This window comes from Pseudophryne corroboree, chromosome 3 (genome assembly GCF_028390025.1).
Source record: "Pseudophryne corroboree isolate aPseCor3 chromosome 3, aPseCor3.hap2, whole genome shotgun sequence".
Lineage (NCBI taxonomy): Eukaryota > Metazoa > Chordata > Amphibia > Anura > Myobatrachidae > Pseudophryne > Pseudophryne corroboree.
The window spans coordinates 637,921,573-637,942,780 of NC_086446.1; the positions used below are offsets into that span (position 1 = coordinate 637,921,573).

Consider the following 21,208-nt stretch of genomic DNA (forward strand, 5'->3'; position numbering starts at 1 on the left):
CATTTCCCTAGCCTGCTATACAAACCAGTTAGTGATGCACACATCATATGAATGAAGAAGACAGGGAGAATATTGTTTTTCAAATTACAACATGCCTTCCATGATTAAAGCTACAAATATACAGTATCTTGCACAGAAACATTTTTAGTATTACATAAAGAGCCCAAAAGGAAAAAGTATTTTCCTGATTTGTTTTTCTGAGGGCTGTGAAGAAGAGACAATGGTCCTGATTCAGAGCCACATGCAATGACACTGTTCATGTAGTTGAGCAATTTTTTGATACTGTGCCTAAATCCATAAAAACTCCTACAGTGAATGTGTTAGACACAGTGTACGCATAAAGGCATTGTTGTGATTGAGATGCATCATACTGTATAAGAAATGTGATGGCGTATATGGGTAGTGACTGGAAGTAGTTAACGCACAAACAGAGATGGTTCGTCATATGGGAGGTGTTGCAGACGTGTTAGTGAACATGGCTGTGTATACAGATGCACATGGAAAACCATAGACAGATGGAGAAACTGGACCTGCTATAAGGCTGGGTCAAGTTTTGACTGTACATCTAAAAAAACGCACCAGTCAGTATTTCATAGTCTACAGAGACAGTGGACATCTCAGTCCTTGCACATCCCCAGATATATTCCAGGGAAGGGCTTTGTATTGGCAATTGAAAAAAAAAATCACAGAGACAGACAACCACTAGTAGACACAGCCTCTCCAGCATCCCGGCATATGCTTGTTGGGATGCCGGCGCCGGCATTCCTAGCAGTGTTGGGATTTTGCCGTCGGCATTCCAACTGCCGAGGATCCTGACCATATGCAGTATATCTTTTAGGCTAAATATGTTTTATAAAACACATACTGAGGGTCAATATGACAAGGCATGATTATGTTGTAAAATTTATGTTTAGATAATAGCATTTCCTAAGTACCTCTAAGGACCTAGTTTAACATTTTCCAATATTCAAGTCAAAAGCAAGTTTGTTTTATGTGTGATCAGCATTTCTGAAAAATATAGAATTAGGCCCCCAGAGATGCAATACAGCCAAGAAAAAATAGAATTTCAAAACACGTTTCAGGCTATACATCAAGTATGCAAAAAATTGTGTACTAAGAAAAGATAAAAAGGAAAAATCTAATATCTAAGCAAGTTGTCAAACAATCTGCATGTTACAAGTATGTAGGTGTTGCTAAATTAACTCTATTTCTTCCCCATCAAGATTTTTCTAATGTATTATAAGGGAAAAATGTACACATTGTTTCAGTACCAGACTTTACCTAGTTTCTGAAGTAGTGCTAGAAAGTCTCATTTTATATAGTTCTGTTGTTTGACTTCTCATCCCCAAAACTTATATCCTCCCAAAGAAGATAGTTTACCAATTTCATTGGAGGGCTATATACAATAAAAAAAACGTATGGGCATAGTTTAGTTTAAGGAAAAATCTGTGACACGATGGTGGAGTAATAATGAGCATGAGGAACACTACCAGGCCTATTGAGTACCAATAATACAGGGCGAGGCAAAAATACCTCCCAGATTTTAAAGGTTAACAAAAAAGGAATGGTAAATGTTATTCAAACTCTTAGTACATAATCTAAAAGAACAGGGAATACAGTTTTATTTTCAATTGGTTCTGAATAAGAAATCATTCAGATGGTGGCCGTCATTTGTGATAAACATTTGTAGTCAAGTTTTGCATCACTTGGCATGTTATTTCCGGCATTATCACTGCAATTTCTTGTCGATGCTCACTTTCATTTGTCTGGCTACATTAACAAGCAAACAGTTCATTACTGGGTGGAAAACAATCCTCAGCTTCATAAAAGACCTCTACACAGCCAATAGGACCCTCTGAAACTGAAGGCTGCTATACGCCAAGAAAGGACAATATCATAATAAAAACTAATTGAAAATAAACTGTATTCTATGCACTTTTAGATTATGTACTACATGTTTGAATAGCATTCACCAACTTTTTGTTAACCTTTAAAATCTGGGAGGGTTTTTTGCCTCCCCTGTATGACAGAAAACAAGCAAAGATGTATCACACACAACCACTGAATTAGAAAATGGTATCTAGTTTATACTTTCCCCTTCACTAAACATATTTACACATATAGGATTTTGTAAAGATTCCAGACCAATTACTCATATGGCACATTAACTTGTCAGAGAACTGGCAGGAAAAGGGTATTCACCTTAATGAATGTACTCATGATCAGATGTACAATGGTCTGAGCAGTTTGGTTCCTGATTAGCAGATGTGCAAAAGGCGATGCTTAGGGCAATTATCTAAATTTGACCTTAACCAAGGTCTTCAAATCATCTGAAAACACTTATTTCTTTTTGGTAGCAGGTACTGATAATAACCATAGATGTAAATCTGCTAATTGTCAAAAACTCACGGAGGACAAAAATAAGGCAAAACAATTCTATCAATAAATTTGTTACTGTTAGTGTATACTTCGGTTGGAATTTTCTAATAAATGGAAACCTCAGAAGTTACTAACAGACACCACTTGGGACTAAAACTTAATATTGGTTCAATTTGGTTTGCAAATATATATGCAGTTTTTTTATAGATGTTTCTACAAAAGGATCTTTGAAATAAAATAGCTTCCTTTCCATGCTCCAAGTAAGTGAACATCATCAGTATTACCAGCATTCACTTAAACATCCATACAACATTGTTCAGTCTTGCATATTTTAACTGCTAAGTTAGATTTCAATATTTGTTTGAAGCACAATATAAAAAAATTAAAAAAAAAAGGAAGAAGGACTTTTGACATTTTACAGACTTTTGGAAAGTAATATATATTTGTCATGTTTAAACAAATGGAAATAATTTATGTAGATTTAAATTACATAAATTAAAAAAAAAAACATTGTAGTTCAGATTACAGAATTGAAATACGTTGCATTAAGTAGACTGCATAATTTTATATTTTGTGAAAAGTGCCTAAAAACAATTTATCCATCATAAGTGAATTAGTTCATTGCTAAGCATGTTGAAAACATGACAGCTATAGTCCTGTGGGCAGCCAACTTTCAACCATAGTAACAGACTATGGGGGTCATCATAGGAGTGCGCAGAACATTTTACAAGAAGGTGCACCGTCGCAGGGATGTGTTTAGCACCACCTACTGGGCGTGTCTAGCACCACCTATTGGGCATGTCTAGCACCACCTACTGGCACTCAAAGCAATATAAATCACATACCACAAGGGGCGTGACCACTGCAAATGTGAGCGTATCAACATGACACACCACCTGTTTCTCATCACTCTGGGAGCATTCCTTTCCATTTCATATGCACCTTACTTACAGTATATGGTGGTTTCTCACAACGGGGAACCTCTGAAGAAATGTCCTCCCTGGGCAGACGGCATCTTCTATCATTAATCACTATTCATGTAGGAAATTACATGGTCCAAAAGATGTAGAAGAAGATGAAAATTATCATAATGTCAGAGGTTCAACCAGACTCATGTCACCTCCTACCCCCTGCGTCTCTCAGCAACACCATCATCTCCTCCCTGTGTCTCTCAGCCACACCATCATCTCCTCCCTGTGTCTCTCAGCCACACCATCATCTCCTCCCTGTGTCTCTCAGCCATACCCTCATCTACTCCCTGTGTCTCTCAGCCATACCCTCATCTACTCCCTGTGTCTCTCAGGCACACCCTCCCCTCCCAGCCCTCCCAGCGTTGTCTGTCATCCACATTCATCTCCCGCCTGCATCTCCCTGTCACACATCTCTTCCAATCTTCCTCACTTGTGTCTCTCAGTCTTCCCTTCACTCTGTGCCTCTCAGCCTCCCACCCTGCACTCTGCGTATCAGCCTGCCCCCTGCACTCTGTGTCTATTAGCCTTCACCTCCCTTCATGCTGTGTCTAGTGCCCCTTACACATTTGCCCCCAGTAATGCCAGACACATATATGCCCCCCAGTGGTGCCCCTTACTCAATGCCATCAGTGGTGCCATATACACATATGCCCCCAGTGGTGCCAGATAAACATATGCCCTCATAGTGCCAGATACACTTTTCCCCCTAGTGGTGCCAGATACATATATGCCAGATACATAAATGCCCCCAGCGGTGCCAGATACACATATGCCCCCAGTGGTGCCAGATAAACATATGCCCTCATAGTGCCAGATACACATATGCCCCCAGCGGTGCCAGATACACATATGCCCCCAGCGGTGCCAGACACATAAATGGCCCCAGCGGTGCCAGATACACATATGCCCCCAGCGGTGACAGGTACACATATGCCCCCAGCAGTGCCAGATATATATATGCCCCCAGCAGTGCCAGATACACAAATGCCCCCAGCGGTGCCAGATACATATGCCCCCAGTGCTGCAAAATACATACATGCCCCCAAGCTGCCAGATACATAAATGCCCCCAGTGGTGCCAGATAATATGCCCCCAGTGCTGCCAGATACATATGCCCCCAGTGCTGCCAGATACATATATGCCCCCATGCTGCCAGATACATAAATGTCCCCAAGCTGCCAGTTACATAAATGTCACCAAGCTGCTAGATACATAAATGCCCCCAGCGGGGACCAAATAATATGTCCCCAGTGCTGCCAGATACATAAATGCCCCCAAGCTGCCAGATACATAAATGCCCCCTGCGGTGCTCACCCTCCTCTGCTGACGCCAGTTCCCGTCTCTGATGCTGAGGGGAGGAGAATGCACCATGCGTCTCTCCTGTGCCTCACCTCACTCACTGTGTCCCTGGCTGTCAGACAATCAAAGCTCACGGGCCGGCAGCCAATCAAGAGCCGGTCCGCGAGCTCTGATTGGCTGACAGCAGAGAGACATTTTAAATGACAGCCGGAGACAGGGACTCAGTGAGGGCAGGAGAGACGCGTGCTGCGCTCTCCTCCCTTCAGCGTCAGAAACGGGAATTGCCGGCGGCGGCAGCAGCAGAAGGCGGCGTGTGTGCGGGGGTGCAGTACATTAGGGGGTGCCTGTGCGCACCAGGCACCCCCCGTGCGCACGCCTATGGGGGTCATTCCGAGTTGATTGCTAGCTGCCGTTGTTCGCAGCACAGCGATCAGGTTAAAAATCGTCATTTCTGCGCATGCGTAAGCACTGCAATGCGCATGCACGACGTACGGGTACAAAGGCTTTTGTGGTTTTGCACAGGTTCCAGCGACATTTTCATTAGCACTGGCGGCCGCAAGAAGATTGACAGGAAAGGAGTATTTCTGGGTGTCAACTGACGATTTTCAGGGAGTGCTTAGAAAAACGCAGGCGTGCCAGAGAAAACACAGGCGTGGCTGGGCGAACGCTGGGCGGGTGTGTGACGTCAAAAGCCAACCCTCCAATGTTAGAATCAACGCACACGGAAGTCCAGGGCTGGTCTAGTTTTGCACAAAATGTTTTTGCAGCCGCTCTGCTGCACAGGCATTTGCAGTTCTGCAAAGCAAAAATACACTTCCGGGTGGGTGGCGACAATGCGTTTGCACGGCTGCTAAAAACTGCTAGCGAGCGATCAACTCAGAATGACCACCTACGGGCCTAATTCAGAGTTGATCGCAGCAGCAAATTTGTTAGCAGATGGGCAAAACCATGTGCACTGCAGGGGGGTGGGGGGCAGATATAACATGTGCAGAGAGAGTTAGATTTGGGTGGGGTGTTTTCAAACTGAAATCTAAATTGCAGTGTATAAATAAAACAGCCATTATTTACCCTGCGCAGAAACAAAATAACCCACCTAAATCTAACTCTCTGCAAATGTTATATCTGCCACACCTGAAGTGTACATGGTTTTGCCCATTAGAGAAAGATTTTCCTTTTGTGATCAGGTCTGAATTAGCCCCATGACTATATTCAGAAAGTGACTTGTATGGTCATGTAAAAACATGTATATAGAGCAATAACTATAGGTTGGCCTGAAGGAACTTGCTAGCAGTGCTGGTTGAGGGGAAGATGGTCGCTGCCCTGTTCAGCCACACACATATCTTAATCCCTGGGGCAGCTGTAACTGTCTGATGCCAAGGAAGGCTCTATGCAAATTAAATCAGCATTACCATTTGCTTTGAGTTCCTGGCTCCATCATGAAGACTCCATAATGTGGCCCAGAAGTGTGCAGTAGCATACATTATATCATGATAAAGCTGAGTAGAGGTTTTAGTCAGTCAAAATTCCTTCACTTAGCACCAGGTCACTATATACGGTACTGCCAACTTGTGTCTCTATCATATTTGCCTACTCTCCCAGAAAGTCCAGGGGACTCCCTCAAGAGTATGCCAGCTCAGTGGCGTCACAAGGCGGGTGCGGGGGGTGCAGCCCGCACCCGGGTGTGACACCTGGAGGGGGGGGGGGGGGGGTGACACCAAATGTCTGCTCCTCCGCTGTGTCAGGAGCCAGGTGCTGCAGTGAGAAAGTCTCCTACAGCACCCGGCTCCTGTCATAGAAGAGGATCCGACAGCGCATGGAGATTGTCTCTGGGGGAAGCCCAGCATCTCCGTGTTACGATCCTGATGCTCAGGACAGGGGAGATCTTATGTAGTGAGTCCTGAGCACCAAGACGGAATGCTGGGATTGGGAAATGGGAAGGAAATAGCCCCTAGCACCCTACCACCGTTGTTTTACCCGTGTTATCCATTCACGCCTGAACGACTATGGTTTCTTGGGTGCATGGCAGCCGCGTTTGAAGGGCGGATTAGGTCTGCCCAACTCCGATGCCCCCTCAGGTCTTAAAGAGAGACAAGGCGTGAACTGAGACAGGGTAATAACAAGGGGACCTCTAACTGAAACAACCACGCTAGGGGCTATAAACTACCTAAAAACTAAACGTATGTGCGGCACGCCACCAAAGGAAAAAGAACTACAAAGAAACCACTGTCCACTCCCCTACACGGCACCGCCGAGTTCCGGGGAGGACAGTGAAAGCGGAAACCTCCGCAAATGCACCAATTCACAGTAAAGTAAACACTAAGTGACATAGGCCGCAACACGCGGCAGAAGCCGCTACTCACGAAACCGGGCGAGAACCCCAGATGACAAACAGGTTCGCAAGGACTAGAAGGATTCCCAGGACCGGCTTCGGACCTCCAAAGTACCAAAGGGCAGGGAGCAAGATCCACCAAACACGGCTGACAGGAACAGAGTTCTGCAAGGCAGGAACAGCATACAAGAAGCTATCACCGGCGGGGCTGCAGTGTGCTGGCTCACATAAAAAGGCCCTGCTGGCCAATAACAGGAGGGCCAGCAGGACCAGCCCCCAGACCCTAATTACTAGTTGCCGTGCAGCTGCCCTGCTGCACGAGCAACTTAATTAACTATTCTTAGCAACGGGGAACGCGGTCCACCTGGGGTGTCCCCGTTACTATGCACCCGGCGGCCCTGCACGCACGGCGTCCTGCATTGCCAGGGACCCGGCGGCTATCGTGCGCACGGCGTCCTGGCATTGCTAGGCGCCGTGCGGGGGACAGGGAAGGAGAGAGGCGCGGCGGCCGTGACCGCTGCTCAGTCAGGGCACGGCCGAAGACCGCCGCGCCTAACACTCCGGAGATGCTAGTCATGCCCCCAGAGTGACGATTCCGTGATCACCGCGGAGCCACGCCCTCTATGTGTAAGACCATGCCCCCTTTTTACTGTGAGCGCGGCAGGATATCAGGGGTGCGCACCGGGTGTCACCACACCCGGTGACGCCTCTGTGCCATCTCCTAGATCCAACACAATTCCTCCGGAAAGTTGGTCATCCTTATCATGGTTAAAGCAAAGTTTATTTTGAGCAATTACACATGCTTTTAGCCAGTGCTTTTAAACAGTTTCACATCACAAAGTGCAATGTCATGGTTCATTATACAGTCGTGTTTTCATGTGAATCTGTGGATTACGAAATTTAAAATCATTTCACAGTACTGCCTAGCATCACGTCTGGTCTTTGATCAGGTTACATATACATTTTCTATATTTTAAACCTGATCAGAGCAGGTTCTTAGTCTTTAGTTCCAGCTTGTCTATTGTGTCACTAACTTTAAAGTGGTTGGCATAGAATAACCAGTTGTATATCAGAACAGCCAAGAGAGAGCAGAACGTTATTTCAACAGTACAGTATTTCAGGAGAGAATTGTGCTGGCTCTGTTCTATTCCTTAGTGCTATTCGTACAGGCAGGTCTGCACACGGATAGCACAAGGTAATGATTTCAGCCTACGGTGAAATTAAAAATTTGTAATGCACTTCCATATATAACAATGGTTTCTTCTTATTTACTGTTCATTTCAACCTTATTAACTGTTACTGTATATAACTTGGAAAATGAAGGAAATATTTAGGCTGTTTTGATTTCTAGAGTTATATTTATGGATTCTCAGATTTTAAGTACATTATTTAAGTGCACCCTAATCAAGTACCTTCTTTACTGATAGTGGTATATACTGACAATTATGAGGTAGTAGTAAAATCCATGCTTTTGAACTACATTAAAATGTTTTACACTTTATTCACAGTCAACTTTTTTCATTTAATTTTTTTCATCTTGCTCACAAACAAATTCTCGACTTAGGAGTGCCAGCTGTCACAAACTGTATCAGTATCATAAGCATCACATCACATACACTTACTCATAGTTTTAACCTTTTAAATTGCTTGCAAAATGCACATCAAACCTCTAATACAGCAGGTACACATATCAATTTTATGCACAGGGAATAAAAAACAAACTGCTACAACATGCACATGAAACAAATATATGTAGCAATGAATAAAACAATTACCAACATCAACAGTGCATTTGACTTCAGCCAATCATAAGTGGTTTGCTAGTATGGTCAACCATCAACATCATCATTATGTACTGGATTTTTCCTTGGCATCATACAAATTAAATAATTTTCTCAAGCATACAGTATAGATGTGTCCACTAACATCCTTGCTGTGGTCACGATAAACTGCCATTGAAGTCCTACTATGCCATGGTGGGACTCAGTAGCGCCGAGCGTCTTTTTAATGCGTTTTTTTTCTGAAAAAATGCGTCTTAGATGCTAGGGCCGGACCGGGACCAAAAATAGGCCCTGGCATTTTTGAAGCACACAGGCCCACCTCGGTGTCAGCATCTGACTCCTCCCCTTACTATTCCTGATTCCTCCTACTTCTTAGTCTATGCTCTTACAAATATAAATTAATATTATAACAACATACAAGTGTACATCATTCTGTATTAAAATACACACAACCATTGGTTGAAGTGGAAATGTTGAAGTGGAAGTATGGAAAAATAAAGGTTGTAACTAAGCGCGTGCGCTCCAGAAAAGGGGCATGGACACGCACGTGCCCCATTCACTAGAATGAGAGCGTCTGTGTGCACTCCCGGCGGGGCTAAGCGGTGACCAGAGAGTGTCCCATAAAGGTACCAAAAATATGGGTGTGGCCAATTAAAATGGGACGTGATACACAGACATATGCCCCCAATAGTGCAGTGCCAGATCCACAATTGCCCCCACAGTGCCAGGTATACAAATGCCCCACAGTGCCAGGTATACAAATGCCCCCACGGTGCCAGGTATACAAATGCCCCTACAGTGCTAGATCCACAAATGCCCCACAGTGCCAGGTATACAATTGCCCCCACAGTGCCAGGTATACAAATGCCCCCACAGTGCCAACAAATTGCCCCCACAGTGCCAGGTATACAAATGCCCCCACAGTGCCAGGTAATGCCCCCACAGTGCCATCCAATTGCCCCCACAGTGCGAGGTAAACAATTGCCCCCACAGTGCCAATTGCCCCCTTACCGCTGCTGCTGCTGCTCCTCCTGCTCCTCCAGCTGGGATGTGACTGTCAGCAGCTGAGAGCGCGCCAGCGCGGCTATGTCTGGCGGCGTGTAGTAGACTTCAAACCAGCCGCCGGTTCGTTAGCCAATCAGAGCTCACGGACCGGCAGCGGCGGCTCCTGATTGGCTGCCGGTCCGCGAGCTCTGATTGGCTCACGAACCGGCAGCTGGTTTGAAGTTCACTATACGCCGCCAGACATAGCCGCGCTGGCGCACTCACCTCCCCTGACAGCTGAGACACGCTGCCGCCGGACTGAGCGGCAGCGTGTCTCAGTGAGTGCTGGACCGGCCCACGTGGCATTTGCCAGAAGTGCCAGATGGCCAGTCCGGCCCTGCTAGATGCAAAGTAATGTAATAGGATGCACAAGCAGCTTCTGTGTTTTCAATGAAGGCACTGTAGCATAGCATTTTGTAAGCAAATACAGACGCAGTCACACAGAGTATAGGCATGCTGCATATCATTTGAATAAGCAGTAGCTGCTCGTGCATCCTATTACACTACTTTGTGTTTTCGTGGAAAAAAATGCAAACAGAGACTGTTGCGACCAAGTCACATGGCACTCGTGTCTTATGTGTAACACGACTTGTAGCGCACGGAGCAAAGATGTAAGAGGACTCTGTTCCAGTCTGCACTTGTATGCTACCTCACAAACACATACTTGTTGTACTAAGCATACATTACTTCCTTCACTAGGCACAAGCAAGAGTGCCAGCACCCCAAAAATCTGCAGAGGTGCCCCTTTTCTGGGCATGTGTAGACCTATTTTACATAATTTACGTAACCAAGTAAAGTGACTAACTTAATGCACAGCACATTATTATTAGTATTAGTACTACTACTACTATCATCAGTTATTTATAGAGCACACATATATTCTATAGAGCTTTACAGAGCATATTTGACCATTCACATCAGTCCCTGACTCAGTGGAGCTCACAATCTTTATTCTCTGCCACATGTACAGTATACATACACACACACACACACACACACACACACACACACACACACACACACACACACACACACACACACTAGGGTAATTTCTGTTGAGAGACAATTATCCTACCAGTATATTTTTGGATTGTGGGAGGAATCCGGAGTACCCGGAGGAAACCCACTCAAGCATGGGTAGAATATTTAAAATCCACACAGTTAGGGCTGTAGTTGAATTAAAACTCACAACCTCAGTGCTGTGAGGCAGTAATGCTAACACCATCCATGCTGCCCATACCTGTCACAAATACAATCTGTATTTGAAATAGACTGGTTCATTTTGCTTTTAGCTAATCTGTTTTAAACCTTATCTGACAATAAACGGTGCCTGAGAGGCACAAACCAAATGTGTGGAGACTGCAGGAAAATAGACTTTTAACATGCTGAATTCGCAATTAGAATGAAATTACTGTAGGTAAGGTGTGGAAGACAAATCATATCCATTGTATTATGTATTCATTACAATTTTAATGAAAACATTTAAGCAATGAATTCAGCCATCAGTTTATACTTGAAATTAGCATCATACAGATTGTTTGTTCTCAGTTATTTATATGTGGAATTATAAGAGTAATTTCTACTAAATTTTGATGATAGATGCAATCATATGCAAATAGATTCTGCTTTTATTATATTAAAACATTTAATCTGGAGTCATGTTTGTGTAAGAAACATGAAAAAAAGTTACACTGGACCACAACAATATCCAGTCCCAGTAGTGCTTCCTTTCATACCTTCTTTTCCACATTAAAATCCAACAGAGTTTAAAGAGCACCTGGCAACATTTCCAGTAAATTAGGGTCTTATTCATTTTTGTAAGTAAAGCAAAAAAGCAAGCAACTAGGCAAAACCATATTGCATGGCAGATGGGCCAAATGTAGCATGTGCAGAGAGATTAGATTTGGACAGGGTGTGTTCAAACTGAAATCTAAATTGCAGTGTAAAAATGAAGCTGCCTAACATTTGTGGGCTACATGCAAAAACAGCCAGTATTTACCCTGCACAAAAACAATATAAATGTATTTGTTCCCCTTGCAGTGCAACAAGGTTTGTGCCAGACAAAAAGTTACTTTATTTTTTTGCTTTATGTACAGACATTAATGATGCCCATAGTGCTCATTTAAAATGTGTTTAGAAATTCACGTAACCAATTCTATTCAAAACAAGTCCCAGTTGGAAGCTTCAGCTTGCAAATGCAGCCAGTGTATGTATTTTAGATAAACATAGAGATCAAAACTTGTATTTTGGCTGCAAACACCAGCAAGTCAATAAATAGGAATTGGCATGCATCACAAATAAAATGCTCAGTAATTATACAAGCAACCTCAAGTACTGATGTACAAATGTGTATAAAATGTAACATACTGTTCTGTCCTCATACACCTATCCTTTGTGCGCCATATGGTGTGAGATGTAACTTAGATGCTCTGTCATGGGCAATGATTCCACTACATCTCAAATTGAGTGACTTAATTCTCTACTAGTGTACTAAGGATCTAATAATGCCCTAAGCATTGTATTTAGGATTAGTATTTTTGATACAAAAGGAATCAGCATAAAATAGCATATTAAGCATAATAATATGTGGTGCTAGTCACTGCTATTGGACCTCCGTCTTCTGGGGGTTTTTTTTACCCAGATTGCATACTTTTTCCTGAATTTTGCATCTTAATGTGCCAATAGTGTACTAAGGAGCTAACAGTGTTCTGAATACTGTATTTATGATTTTTTTATTGCAAAGAAATTGGTATAAAGTATCATATAATAATGCATATATTAAAAAGAAATGATGCATGGAGGGACTAAGTGCCAAGCCCACAATGTGCCCCATAGACCTGATTTTAAGATTGGTGTATTGGGACACATCTGCAGCACTCACTAACCATACACTATTTGTATTAGCAATTTTAGACCATGGGTAGATGTATTACACCCACTGAGGAGGACACGTGGAAAAATTGCCTTTAATTACTAAATAAGCATCTAGCTATAATTTTATAGAATTATCTTGATAAATTATATTTAGAAACCAATTGCATCCTATGGACAACTTTTCCACTAGTCAGTTTTAGATGGTTTGATACATATTCCCCCTTAATCCCCACAATGTTGCATGAGACAGCATAAAGTGTATGCATAATACATCAGTGTTGAAAAGCGGAGGAAATTACAAAATACAAAATACAGAGATGCTGGAGCTGTCCAAGGTGCTGAAACCATCAGTAAGCATCATACAATGGGGGTCATTCCGAGTTGTTCGCTCGTTATTTTTTTCTCGCAACGGAGCGATTAGTCGCTAATGCGCATGCGCAATGTCTGCAGTGCGACTGCGCCAAGTAAATTTGCTATGCAGTTAGGTATTTTACTCACGGCATTACGAGGTTTTTTATTCGTTCTGGTGATCGTAATGTGATTGACAGGAAGTGGGTGTTTCTGGGCGGAAACTGGCCGTTTTATGGGTGTGTGCGAAAAAACGCTACAGTTTCTGGGAAAAACGCGGGAGTGGCTGGAGAAACGGAGGAGTGTCTGGCCGAACGCTGGGAGTGTTTGTGACGTCAAACCAGGAACGAAACTGACTGAACTGATCGCAGTTGGCGAGTAAGTGTGGAGCTACTCAGAAACTGCTAAGTGTCTATTCGCAATTCTGCTAATCTTTCGTTCGCAATTTTAATAAGCTAAGATTCACTCCCAGTAGGCGGCGGCTTAGCGTGTGCAAAGCTGCTAAAAGCAGCTTGCGAGCGAACAACTCGGAATGACCCCCAATATCGTCCTCCACCTCATTTCATTTCTTTTGAGGTTGTAAATGTTTATCCTAAATTAATGTTTGATAACCCTATTAAAAATAAGTAATATAGCGAGAAGGCCAAGTTTAATATAACATACCTAATATACCTCATTATTAAATGCTTAATTCATGTTTAGTCTTGTGAGGTATTTGCTTAATATATTTTTAAACTTATGAATCAGGCAACAGAAGATTAAATCAAATAAACTGATGTTTTAGCTGTATTGTCAATCCACTGCTAATGTATTATCAGTAATATTATGGCAACTACCAATAAATAATGGCTATTGTATATCCCTCCAAATGTATGTTAAAAGCCCTAGGTAATTCTAGTGGTGAAATAATGTGTAGTTATGAAGACTTTACATGAGTTCGACTACAGAGAAAGGAATGTCACAAAAACTATGCTTGAGTAACATACTGTAAATACATACAAACCTTAGCAATAAAATGACAAGGCAATTTCACATCCATCGGGTTTCTAATGCATGGTAAAGCTAGCAATACCTAAGCATACCTACTGTAATTCCCAATTTCATGTCCTTTTATATTTAATCAATGATATAATAATTTATATTAACTATCTGTCATATATTGAAAATAAACAATACATTAATACCATTGGCCTTCCATTACTGATTAAATCTGCATCTTTTATATTGTAAACAAACATATATTTTTCCCTCTACTAATCTGTCAACAAAGAACTATTAAATATAAGCAGGAACAATGGCACAATTAATCTTGAACAGACTTTTATTGTTAAAAGAAATATAGTTGTCTTGGGTACAGTATGTATAGTATGTGTAGCTATGCAACTGCTGGAGATAGGAGCATCTCTTGCTACTTACAGGAAATGAACATAACCATAATTTAGTGTATGAAAAAACCTAATATATTCCTATTATTATTATTATTATTATTATTATTATATCAACAAGGCACAATAGTAACCGAAAGAAAATCAGATTTTTAAAGAAATATCAGTTTTTTTTAAACTTTCTTCATTTTAAGCACATTCATGGCACTAGTTTTACCATTCTAAAATAAAACCAACTGATACCTGGATGCATTAAACATCCTGGTGGTCGGGATGCCGGCTGTCATGTGACTGACACCAGAATCCCACCGTCAACTCAGGAGACCGCTGCCGGATCACCAACAGTCAACATCTGGAATGTGGGTATCGGGGTACTGGTTAGGGCCAGGCACTAGTCCTATAACTCCCCCCCTCCCAAGGGAAAGCTGTATCCAACTTTCCCGTAGGGTTAGCCCTAGCCGCCGCCCCCTGAGAATTTGTGTTTAGGCAGGGGGGTATAGATATACGTAGCCCCTCCAATGTCAGGATCTTCAATGTTGGGAGCCAGCCTCCCTGACACCATATTACCTATTTTATGTTCTACAAACCGTGGGCTTGGCCGGCTTTTGCCAGCATGAGAGCTGTGACTACTGACACAATGTATTTAGCCCTTGAGGAAAACCAACTGAATTTGGTTGAAACGGCCGTTGGGTTGCTACCACGACCACTGGATTAATTTTTGGAACAATAAAGCTGCTTAAACGTGAGTGCTGTTTTTTTGTGTTTTTTTTTTTCATTTAAAAAAAAGAGTGGGTTTATGTGTGTATGTATAAGAAATTTACGGCTGCATGTTTATAAGAAAATTATATTGAAAGCCTGCAGACACAATTAGAACAGCACAGGTTCAGAGGCGGAACTACCGGCAGTGCAGGCAGTGCACTGCACTGGGGCCCGCCTCTGTCCAGGGGCCCAAGCATGTAATGAGTCAAACTGACTCATTACATGCCGCTGTGCGCTGCAGGCAACCGCTGCCCGCAGCGCACAGCCGCCCGGAGATAGGAGCTGAGCAGCGGTACAGACGGGGGAAGGAGGAGGGAGCCGGAGGACGGAGCCGCAGCAGCGCTTTGTTACTGGTGGAGGCGCTGCTGCTGCTGCTCCTCTGCTTCCCTATAGGCTGTCTTCCGAGAACAGCCTATAGGGAAGCAGAGGGGCAGCAGCAGCAGCGCCTCCACCAGTAACAAAGCGCTGCTGCGGCTCCGTCCTCCGGCTCCCTCGCCCTCCTCCTCATTCTCTACTGCCCGGGAATCGTCGTCTGACGCAGCTGCACCGAGGAGCCTGAGGGTAAGTATAATTCTTCTTTCTTTCTTTCTTTCTTTCTTTCTTTTTCTTTCCTTCTTTCTTTCTTGTGCCTGCCTGCCGCAATGTGTAAAAAGGGGGGACTACCTGCCGCAATGTGTAAAAAGGGGGGACTGCCTGCCGCACTGTGTAAAAAGGGGGGACTGCCTGCCGCAATGTGTAAAAAGGGGGGACTACCTGCCGCAATGTGTAAAAAGGGGGGACTGCCTGCCGCAATGTGTAAAAAGGGGGGACTACCTGCCGCAATGTGTAAAAAGGGGGGACTACCTGCCGCAATGTGTAAAAAGGGGGGACTGCCTGCCGCACTGTGTAAAAAGGGGGGACTGCCTGCCGCAATGTGTAAAAAGGGGGGACTACCTGCCGCAATGTGTAAAAAGGGGGGACTGCCTGCCACTATGTGTAAAAAGGGGAATCTGCCTGCCGTAATGTGTAAAAATGGGGACGCTGTCTGCCGTAATGTGTAACAAGGGCACGCTGTCTGCCGTAATGTGTAAAAAGGGCACGCTGTCTGCCGTAATGTGTAACAAGGGCACGCGGTCTGCCGTTATGTGTAAAAAGGGGTAATCTGCCCGACGCTATGTGTAAAAATGGGGAATCTGCCTGCCGTAATGTGTAAAAAAGGGGGGCTGCCTGACGCTATGTGTAAAAATGGGGAATCTGCCTGTTGCTATGTGTAAAAAGGAGGAATCTGCCTGCCGTAATGTGTAAAAATGGGGACGCTGTCTGCCGTAATGTGTAACAAGGGCACGCTGTCTACCGTAATGTGTAAAAAGGGCACGCTGTCTGCCGTAATGTGTAACAAGGGCACGCGGTCTGCCGTTATGTGTAAAAAGGGCACGCTGTCTGCCGTTATGTGTAAAAAGGGCACGCTGTCTGCCGTTATGTGTAAAAAGAGGAATCTGTTCGCTGTAAGGTGTAAAAGGGTCTCTACCTGGTGTAGTGGTGCTACTGTGCGGCGTAATTTGAATAATGGAGACTACTGTGTTGGTATTATTTTGTGGCCACACCCCTTCCCCACGAAGCCACGCCACTATGTATTTTTGCACGCGCCTACGGCGCGCACTGCCCCCGGGGTGGACTTGGATGGGGGGGGGGCCCAAAGCATTTTGTCGCACCTGGGCCCACCGCTTGCTTGTTCCGCCACTGCACAGGTTAATACACATTACAGAGAGATTTAAAATGACAAAACATGTACTGTATTGGTACTTAATGTAACCATGTATTAATAATGTATGACCTTAGCTAACATAAACAGTAAAAGGATATTGGTCTTCTAAACAGGGTATCATAGATACAACAAACAGAATAAATTATAAATAATACATTGGACTCTAGAGCATACATATCTGAAATAGAACAGAGAATATAAATTTAATATATAAGAATATAATCCGCTGAATTACCCTTTACAAATGATTCTATTTTATATACAGTAAACGGGAACACATATACATACACAGCAATATGTAAAATAACTTACAGCATTTCAAATTTGTTTCTAAAGAAACAACACTCTAAAGGGAACAAAATGAATATGGTTCAACTATAAAATTCCACTGTGGTCTTTATATAGTAATACAGTAATATAGTAATAATGATACACAAATATATTAAGCAGTAACTTTCATTTCACTAAAATATTGTAAGGGGTATATTCAATTGAAGTCGTATCCATTCCAACATTAATTTGTCGGAATGGATCCGACCTGGGCTATTTAGCATTCTCAATTCGACTTTGAAAAAAGTCGAATTGAGATGCGGGAGCTTAGACGGGGAGAGCCGCGGGCAGACAGGGGAGAGCAGTGCTACAGCAGCGGCTATAATAGCCGCTGCTGTAGTGCTGCTCTCCCCCGTCTGTCCGCGGCTCTCCCCCATCACCCAGTCTCTCTGCCTCTCCCAATCCCTCCTCTCCCCATCCCCGCATCACAGCTGCCACTCACGGCAGCGTCCACCCGGCTCCAGCAAGTGAGGTCTCACTTGATCATCCTTATTTGAGTGAATCCAATAGACTGGCGAGTGCTCCTAACTTCATTGGCTATATATATATATATATATATATATATATATATATATATATTCCCTTGATGCAATGATAGCAAACAGCACGTCACCCCAGTGGACCTATGTAAAATAAAATGTGTTTTACATTGCAAGTAATGAAAGGACATTGGTCCACTGGAGCGACATGCTGTTTGCTATCATTGCAACAAGGGAATATTTAATTTGAGCATGAGCACACAGTCATTTGCATCCATTCCTTAGAGTGCCGGATCAGAGCTGAGGTGGCTTGGAAAGAAGAATTCATGCTCCCTCAAGCATTGATATCAGCGGTAAGGGAGAATATGGGGGGAGGGTGCCAGTCCATTACTTTGCCAGGGGCGCTCAGACGCTAGATACACCCCTGGGCTGAAACACACATTTACTGACATTTGAAAATCAATCTAAAAAATTGTCTGTTAGTAAATGTGTTTTAGCCCCAGAAGTACAACATCAATTTAGATCTATTTTCACTGATTGGGGTAGATAAAAAATTACATTCAGGAAACACAGTATACCCCATGGTGCTAAGGCATAAAACTGATCATGATTTACTATCATAAAAATATGAGCACTTCACTCTACAACCAACGCACCAAAATGCATTAAAGCAAAAGGGTGTCCTTCTTCTACGGATACTCTGGATTTGAATGCTGGATAATGATGATAATCCTAGTAACAATTGGAGAAATTTGGCCATGCATGCAGAATTATCTGTCTTCAACATCTGAGGTTAATTAATGAGCCATTTATATCTATTCAATGAAGAAAAGGTTCCATAGCAAGAAATTTAATTGCTCTTAGATGCTGGTTCTATAAACTGCTGATTTGCCTCAAGTTGCAGATGATTTACAGTGCATCCGGAAAGTATTCACAGCACTTTACTTTTACCACATTTTGTTATGTTACAGCCATATTCAAAAATGGAATAAATTATTTTTTCCTCAAAATTCTACACACAATACCCCACAGTAACAACGTGATAAAATTTTTTTTTGTGATTTTAGCTAATTTATTAAAAATAAAAAACTAAGAAATCACATGTACATAAGTATTCACAGCCTTTGCCATGAAGCTCAATATTGAGCTCAGGTGCATCCTTTGAGTTGTTCCTACAGCTTAATTGGAGTCCACCTGTGGAGATAGTGTTATTCTCCTGCTTATAGAAAATATTTGGAAAGCCAACACAAGGTGAAGTTAAAACAGAATTAAAATGGTTTATGTTACATGGGGCTCAATTCATTAAAAATCCTGATCTTGGGGGTTATTCAGAGTTGTTAGCAAAGCAAACAAGTTAGAAACTGGGCAAAACCATGTTGCACTGCAGGTAAGCAGATATAAGATGTGCAGAAAGAGTTAGGGGCCCTATACACTAGCCGATCCGCCGCCGAGCTGACCGACGGCGGATACGGCCGACGAGCGACCCGGCGGCGGGGGGGCAGTGACGGGGGGAGTGAAGTTTCTTCACTCCCCCGTCACGCGGCTGCATTGAAGTGCAGGCAAATATGGACGAGATCGTCCATATTGGCCTGCATGCACAGCCGACGGGAGACCAGCGATGAACGAGCGCGGGGACGCGCATCGTTCATCGCAGGAGTCTCCACACTGAAAGATATGAACGAGTTCTCGTTCATTTATGAGCGGGATCGTTCATATCTTTCAAAAAATCGGCCAGTGTGTAGGGCCCTTTAGATTTGGGTTGGTTATATTGTTTCTGTTCATGGCAAATACTGTCTGCTTTATTTTTACACTGCAATTTAGATTTCAGTTTAAACACACCCCACCCAAAAAACCCTCTCTTCACATGTTACATCTGCAGCCTGAAAAACCCCCATTGTCCCGAATATTATCGGGCAATATTGACATTGTTATTTTTTTTCCTCCCAGCTATTCAGCCTTAAACTTTGAAGGAACAGTAGCTGCAGCAACATGCTGTTCCTGCAAAGTTCTAGAAGGCTTTGTTTAAAAAATCAGAAAACAAACCTATTTCTGGTTCTGCGCATGCTAAGTCATGCAGTGTGACAAGTGCATGCCCAGCTCCTGCCTCCCAAAACTTCTAAATTGATTAAAAAGTGTATATATAGGCTTTATGTCAGTCTATATAGGTTTATATATAGATTTTACATATAAACCACAGAAATATAAATGCACATAGACTAATAAAAAGCCTGTATATACACTGTAATCAATTTAGAAGCTTTTGGGCGGCAGGAGCTGGGCATACACTTGCCGCTCATTTCAAGATTCTGCAGGGACTGACGGGGAAATGTCCCATTGTCCCTGCAGTTTTCGTCAGATTTTTATTTTACATATAACACCATTCTAAAATGGTGTTATATAAACTCAAAGTAGAATTTTATTAGTCAGTTTAACGTTTTGATGCTTGCTGAATAGCATAAACATGTTAAACCACAATAAACCACAACAGATTGATCCCTACTGTGTGATATTCAGCAAGATGGGTATGAACAGAGAAGATAATTGTTTTATATTCTCTGTTAACCCTGTACTGAATGGCAGTGTTATGTTATAATTGTAGAAACACTCGTTTATGCATTTTTAACGAGAAAATAATTGCCCTCAATAGAACCCATGGGCTCAAATAGGAATTTTAACTTTACAACCATAAAATTTACATGTGCGAATATACATATGGCAGATTATTGGCTAACGCTATCGAACAATGAAAGCTCAGCACATAAATTACTGGTAGCAAGACTCAAATAGAATGGAATGGGACTTTAACCGGAGATTTTTCAGCAATATTGTATTCAATCTTCTTTCCTTGCAAAGATATTGTCAAATTACATAATCCTGTCTGCCCAAATTAAGATTAATGGAACTCTTTCTGATTGCTTCACATGATGTAATGCCACTAGACAGGGATGCCCTCTTCCCCCTCTCCCACCACTATAGTAGTATCTGGAGCTGAGGCCTTGATCTCAAATGTTTGCCTTAACATGGCATACTGGGTGTCTACACAGTTAATTCCTGTTACACACACACACACACACACACACACACACACACACACACACACACACACACACACACGTCCAACATTCTACTGTAAAGCAATCTACAAAATACCAATCTACAGTATTTATAAAAAAAAAATTTACACACATTTAAGAATATATGAGAAGTCACATGCCACATCAGTTAAAATATGTTGCATTAAGTCTTTAAAAGAGTGTCCTCCATTTTACTAGTACAATATTTTATATAGTCTTATTACCCTTACACAAATTAAAATTCTTATTTACCAAAAACATCAGTCAGCTTAACTGAAATCCATGGAGCATATTACAAATGAAAAGCCTTATGCCAAATAAAAAGGGGATTCTTTCCAAAAGGTATACAGCGATACGTCCCAGTGAGGAGTCACGGCGTGTTTTGCTTTCTGCTGAGATTTCCACGGAGAAA

The 21,208-nt window shown here is 42.7% G+C and overlaps 1 protein-coding gene across 2 annotated transcripts in view; it reads right to left on the reverse strand.

Annotated features, from left to right (window-relative positions):
- The window catches only part of PCDH15 (protocadherin related 15), a 2,278,876-nt gene that overhangs the window by 2,237,634 nt on the left and 20,034 nt on the right, over positions 1-21,208 (reverse strand). The window lies entirely within an intron of this gene.